General features: G+C 39.6%; 1 long non-coding RNA gene across 1 annotated transcript; it reads left to right on the forward strand.

The window, feature by feature from the left end:
• The first annotated feature begins 1,318 nt into the window (after positions 1-1,318).
• On the forward strand, positions 1,319-5,577 carry LOC139179344 (uncharacterized). Its single transcript, XR_011563719.1, has 3 exons — positions 1,319-1,467; positions 1,693-1,842; positions 4,191-5,577. It is a non-coding gene; the product is annotated as an uncharacterized lncRNA (long non-coding RNA).
• The last annotated feature ends 1,318 nt before the right edge of the window (positions 5,578-6,895 follow it).

Consider the following 6,895-nt stretch of genomic DNA (forward strand, 5'->3'; position numbering starts at 1 on the left):
ATTATGTTACATATCTCAAAAATGGTCTTGTAAAAACAAGATCCGGGTAGGGGGTTGGGAAACATGTAAGGGAAACAAACGTGTTTCACCATTTGTTTTACTTCTAGCAAACAGCAAAAGAAGTCATCCCTTCTTTGGCTGAAGTAGTATTAGTTGAGCACTGAAAATTGCTCTGTTGCCACTATTGAAAAGTTGATCATTTTTTTACTTATGTGCCAGGAACAGAGTATTTGCTAAACCAATCTTGAATCTGATACAAGCAGCTGGTTCAGGTACATGAGATGATGTGAAGCAGCCCACAAGCAGAGGTTAGATCAAAGCCAGACAATCTGTCTATGACAGGATTCAACCTATTCAATTTCCTTGTGATGACTCAGCATCTTATCAGTTACTTGGATCTGTTAAGAGGTAGGCTTTATTTTGGGGGGCTCCAAAATCACTGCAGATGGTGACTGCAGCCATGCAATTAAAGGACACTTACTCCTTGGAAGAAAAGTTATGACCAACCTAGATAGCATATTGAAAAGCAGAGACATTACTTTGCCAACAAAGGTCCGTCTAGTCAAGGCTATGGTTTTTCCTGTGGTCATGTATGGATGTGAGAGTTGGACTGTGAAGAAAGTTGAGCACCAAAGAATTGATGCTTTTGAACTGTGGTGTTGGAGAAGACTCTTGAGAGTCCCTTGGACTGCAAGGAGATCCAACCAGTCCATTCTGAAGGAGATCAGCCCTGGGATTTCTTTGGAAGGAATGATGCTAAAGCTGAAACTCCAGTACTTTGGCCACCTCACAAGAAGAGTTGACTCATTGGAAAAGACTCTGATGCTGGGAGGGATTAGGGGCAGGAGGAGAAGGGGACGACAGGGGATGAGATGGCTGGATGGCATCACTGACTCGATGGATGTGAGTCTGAGTGAACTCTGGGAGTTGGTGATGGACAGGGAGGCCTGGCGTGCTGTGATTCACAGGGTGGCAAGGAGTCGGACATGACTGAGTGACTGAACTGAACTGAACTGAACTGAGAATGTTGGAGAGCTATCATCTCCAAAGCTATAAGTATCTGATAAAATAGAAAGTTTCTCTAAAGACCCAGCAGGATTCGTACTCCCAATCAGGCTGCTTATTCACAGAACCAAGCCTCCATGGGACTACGGGTTAGTGGGAGGTAGGGATGAGAATCCTCCTAAAGATATCTTTGTGCTGTCATGATCTTGGATCATTCTCTATCCCTTGTCTGCATGTATTGGTATCATTTTTTCTTGGATTATTGTTACCATGGTGACAACTATGCAAATAGAACACTGAAAAGAAATGTAAATGTTGCTAACTTCACAAGGAAAGAAGATGGAGAAAGAAAAATAGATGTGATAACTTGGACATTTCCTGGTGTTTAACCATCGAGAACAAGAATCCAAAGCTAACAACAACAACAAAAAAGTATTTTCAAGCAGACCATGGACGTTCCAGGTTGGAAAGGCTATAGAGTATAAGATGGAAATATTTAACATGCTCACATAGCAAGATTCTGTTTTCCCCTGCATACCATGAGTAGATGAGATTGAAACTGAGAAGAGAGGTGATATATTAGAGAAAGGGCAGATTTGAAGGAAAAATCATGAAAATGTTCTGTCTTAAGAAAAGTGGCATGTTCAAAGTGGAAGATTGGCCTGGTTTATTTCTTTTCCCTCCCAGAAACCAACGAGACTGCAAGGCACTCCTAAATGATAGTAGTTATGCTGTTTATTTTGTGAAAGCGTCCTTCAGCAACAGACTTAAGAATTGTCCCTGTGCCTAACTGAACAGAGGGAAGAATTGGAAAGAAGAAACGAATCACCAGTCCAGGTTCGATTCAGGATACAGGAAGCTTGGGGCTGGTGTACTGGGATGACCCAGAAGGATGGTATGGAGAGGGAGGTGGGAGGGGAGTTCAGGATTGGGAACACGTGTACACCCATGGCGGATTCATGTTGATGTATGGCAAAACCAATTGTAAAGTAATTAGCCTCTGATTAAAATAAATAAATTTAAATTAAAAAAAAAAAGAAATGCAGGACCAGGTGAGAGAGTGGGCCTCAAGAATGAGAAATTTTCACTGATGCTAATGTATTCTTGAAAAGGTATTCAGGTTTCAAGTAAATCCCATCTAAGGAGACTGCTCCCTTGTTGAAGGGACCTCAGCGGCAGAATAGGCTGAGAACTGTAAGAGCCAAACTATACTATACATTTATCTCCTTTACTCTTTCAGCCAGGTCCCCAGCTGAAGACTCTACTGGAGAGAGGGAAGGAAATGGGATACAAATTGAGTTTAAGATTAAAGCGGGATGGGATGTGGAGGGATGTGGGAGGGGGGTTCAGGATGGGAAACACATGTACACCCGTGGCAGATTCAGGTCAATGTATGACAAAACCAATACAATATTGTAAAGTAATTAGCCTCCAATTAAAATAAATAAATTTATATTAAAAAATAAAAATAAATAAAAACCTAAAAAAAAGATTAAAGTTTTAAAATGGTTTGAGTCATTATAGCTAGATCAACTGGAAAGTTATGGTTTCTTCCCAATATGTCATTAAGAGACAGGAAAAGGAGATTTAGCTGAGCAGCATTCAAACCAGTGGTTGGAGAAAAGATTCATATTTATATCCTACTGCATAATTTAGAGTCATCAGTAAACTGATGATATATAACATGTATAATAAATATGTAGCAAAAATTAATGATAAATCATCTTGTTTATTTGAGTGTTTACTTGTTTATTTTCTCTCTCCTTATACTAGATTATAAGCTCCATTAAAATCTCAGCAAAAATAAGTGAATTTTATAGTTATGCTGCATTAAATCAGCGTAACAATTGTAAAATATAAAAAGCAAATATTCTCAATCCATCAACATTTATTATAAGACATTTAAATTTCCAAGGATCTCTGAATTCCTTGCTGTCCTGAGACTCAATATTTCAATTGCTTATTTCCCTATTTATTCACTTAATAAATATGTATTCAAATTCATACACATTGCAGTATGTTAGGGAGGATAGGGATTGCAAATATACTTAAGAAACAGCTTTTTCCAAAGAACATAAAATCTGAACTGGACAGACAGGATTGAAATTCAATAAATTAGTTGAGAAGCAGGCATAAATTAGAGAAAGAAGTTGTATTTACAGGTTCCAGTATCTTTTCAGAAGACTGAGTTGGTCTGGTGTGTGGTTCTCAGGGAAGCAGTCACGGAGGTGTAGAGTTTGTGGAGGCCACTGAGAGTTGAATGTATTGGTTGCAATAAGTGAGGATGTGGAAGTAAATTGGGGATTTTAATACGATTTGAAGTCCTCTACAAGAATACCAGTAGCATTTGTAGTGACTAATGGGGGGCGAACCCAGAATACAATGCTGAAGAGTTTGATATAACCTGATGGAAACCATACCATCTTTCTAAAGGATGCTGTGAAAGACAGAACTCCAGTGGGGAGAATAGGCAGAAACAACCAGTAGCTGAGGTGTGTTTAAGATCAGGTGTGTTTAAGACCAGGGTCTTGAGATTGGAGTGAGTGTCAGGATTCAGGAGGAGTCAAATTGCCGAAAGTGAAAGTAACAGAGGCAGAGTAACAGGCAGTTGTATTCTTCTTCCTACCAATCACTATTATAAACCTAAATTTATAATCCTAGATATAATATTTGCAATGTGATTAACATGATTTTAGAATTGTATTGGGGCTAATAAATGGAGAATAGTGATTCTAACCCAAACATCCTTAGCTAACCGGATTGAATTGAGAAATTTAAAGAGCTATGGGGAAAATTTTTTCTCCCAATGGTGTAATCCAGGAAATATATTAATATATGATTATTATATCTGATATAAACAGTAGGGGCCAGTATTCCTGAAGCTATCTATCTGTATGGTCTTGGGACTCAGTCACTGGAACATCTACAATGTGAACAAACTGAATTTATGTTCTCTTCAGGTTGTTTCCATCCTTAAGAAAAGCCCTATAACTGCTAATCAATATGCTGTGCAGAGACTCTTCCTGAAACTGCTGGATAATTTTTACTGCAGTTGTAATTATAACATTTACTCATTTTTTTGGTGTAATTACTGATGCTCACAGTAGCTCCACTTGAATATTTCAAAATCATTTGAATATTAATTTAAAATACATTTCTTCTGTTTATTCTTCTTTTATTTTTAGCTGTTACAGTTGCTGACTTTCTAAGAGAAGCCAAAAGGAATGTCACATCCCTGAAGCCTGCCCTGACTTTTGCCATCAAGTAATGAAGTCAGAGCACATGTATCCTGCACTGTTCATTTGTTGTTAATTATGACATGTAAAAATCTCTTACATTTTTAACTCTTTCATTAATCTTAACTCTTTATATGCTTGTGAATTCAGTTAAATTTTAAGTTCTTTGAGAGAAAGAGTGATGTGATAGATCAAAAATAACTGTAGCCATGAAGCAAGGTTGTTATTTCTTCTTAATAACTATTGTGTCTGAATGCAATGAAATACAATCACATTTGCTTAAATCATTTCCATTTGCCTTTTAGAGCCAGAAATGGGTTCACAGTTTTCTTTTAGTAATTCTAATGCCTTCGTACAATCTGAATTGCCAAATACCTCTCTCTCTCCCCCTGCCCCAACCTATTGATATCTTCCTGAATCCCCTCTCAGATCTTTTCATTCTCTTCCACCTTACACTCTATCTAAAAACAGAGAAACTTGTTTCTGCAAATATACTAAGCAAATGGTTATCTTTTCTATATAACACAGTGACTTAGCCACTCAAATAAGTAATGGTATGATTTTTTACTTTGGTTTCATTTATTGACCACACTAGAGTCTTTGTGTTGATCGCAACAAACTGTGGGAAATTCTTCAAGAGATGGCAGTACCAGATCACCTTACCTGCCTCCTGAGAAACCTGTATGCAGGACAAGAAGAAACAGAACCAGACATGGAACAAAGGAGGCAGCAGCAGGATAGTGACCAGAGCCCTCCGTTCCTATAGCATGGAGCCAGCAATGGTGGCAGATTCTCAGGGCAACCAGTGCCAGCAGAGAGGCTGGGGTACCATTTGCTCCTAGGGGATGGATCAGCTAAAGGGCTGCCTAAGATTCCCAGATGGCGGATCAATGTCTCTTGGAACAGCCACTGTGGACAGCGACTCTTGGAACAGCCAGTGACTCCTATGCAGCAGATCAGCTTCAGGACGGGCAGCAGCAGCATTGAGGCCAGGGTGCCCTCCACTCCTGGGCGTCCCCCAACATTGACTCCAGCCTTCGTGGACCCAGTTCACAGAACTCCAGCAGGGCCCTTGTCTTACCTCCTGGCAGCACATTGATGGACACCCAATGGACAGTGAAGATTTAAATACTCAATGAGGATGAGCAGTGGGACAGCCAGGGCACCAGTTATGTCATCCAGCTATGTTGAATAGTTGAAGAGTATGCCCCTGCTAGTTAGGGCCTGACAAAACATTGTCCCCTGGAGAAGGGAATGGCAAACCACTTCAGTTTTCTTGCCTTGAGAACCCCGTGAACAGTATGAAAAGGCAAAAGGATATGACACCAAAAGATGAACCCCCCAACCCCTAGGTCAGTAGGTGTCCAAAATATACTACTGGAGAAGAGACAAGAAATGGCTACTGAAAGAATGAAGAGGCTGAGCCAAAGTGGAAACGACGTCCAGTTGTGATTGTATCTGATGGTGAAAGTAAATTGCGATGCTGTAAAGAACAATATTGCATAGGACTCTGGAACGTTAGGTCCATAAATCAAGGTAAATTGGATGTGGTCAGACAGCAGATGGCCAGAGTGAGCATTAACATTTTAGGAATCAGTGAACTAAAATGGATGGATATGGGTGAATTTAATTCAGATGACCATTATATCTACTACTGCAGGAATGAAATCCCTTAGAAGGATTGGAGTAACTCTCATATTTAACAAAAGAGTCTGAAATGCAGTACTTGGCTGCAATCTCAAAAATGACAGAATGATTTCGGTTCATTTCCAAAGCAAACCATTAGACATTATCATAATCCAAGTCAATGACCCAACTACTAATGCTGAAGAAGCTGAAGTTGAACGATTCTATGAAGACATACAAGACTCCCTAAAAAAAAGATGCCCTTCTCATCACAGGGGACTGGAATACAAAAGCAGAAAGTCAAGCAATACCTGGAATAACAGGAAGTTTGGCCCTGGAGTTAAAAATGAGCAGGGCAAAGGCTAACAGAGTTCTGCCAAGAAAATGCACTAGTCATAGCAAACACCCTCTTCCAACAACACAAGAGATGACTCTACACATGGACATCACCAAGATGATCAATACTGAAATCAGATTGGTTATATTCTTTGCAGCAGAAGATGGAGAAGCTCTGTACAGTCAAGAAAAATAAGACTGGGAGCTGAATGTGGCTCAGATCATGAATTCCTTATTACAAAATTCAGGCTCAAATTGAAGAAAGCAGGGAAAGCTGCTAAGCCATTCAGGTATGACCTCAGTCAAATTCCTAAGGATTATATGAGTGACAAATAGATTCAAGGGACTAGATCTAGAAGACAGAGTACCTGAAGAACTATGGATGGAGATTCACAACATTTTATAGGAGGTGGTGACCAAAACCATCCCCAAGAGCATGAAATGCAAGAAGTCAAAGTGGTTGTCTCAGGAGGCCTTACAAATAGCTGAGAAAAGAAGAGAAGTTAAAGGCAAAGGAGAAAGGGAAAGATATACTCAACTGAATGCAGCGTTCCAAGAATAGCAAGGAGAGATAAGAAAGCCTTCTTAAGTGAACAATGCAGAAAAATAGAGGGACTCAACAGAATGGGAAAGACTAGAGATCTCTTTAAGATAATTGGAGATACCAAGCGAATATTTCTTGCAAAGATAGG

This window comes from Bos indicus, chromosome 24 (assembly GCF_029378745.1).
Source record: "Bos indicus isolate NIAB-ARS_2022 breed Sahiwal x Tharparkar chromosome 24, NIAB-ARS_B.indTharparkar_mat_pri_1.0, whole genome shotgun sequence".
Taxonomy (NCBI): Eukaryota; Metazoa; Chordata; class Mammalia; order Artiodactyla; family Bovidae; genus Bos; species Bos indicus.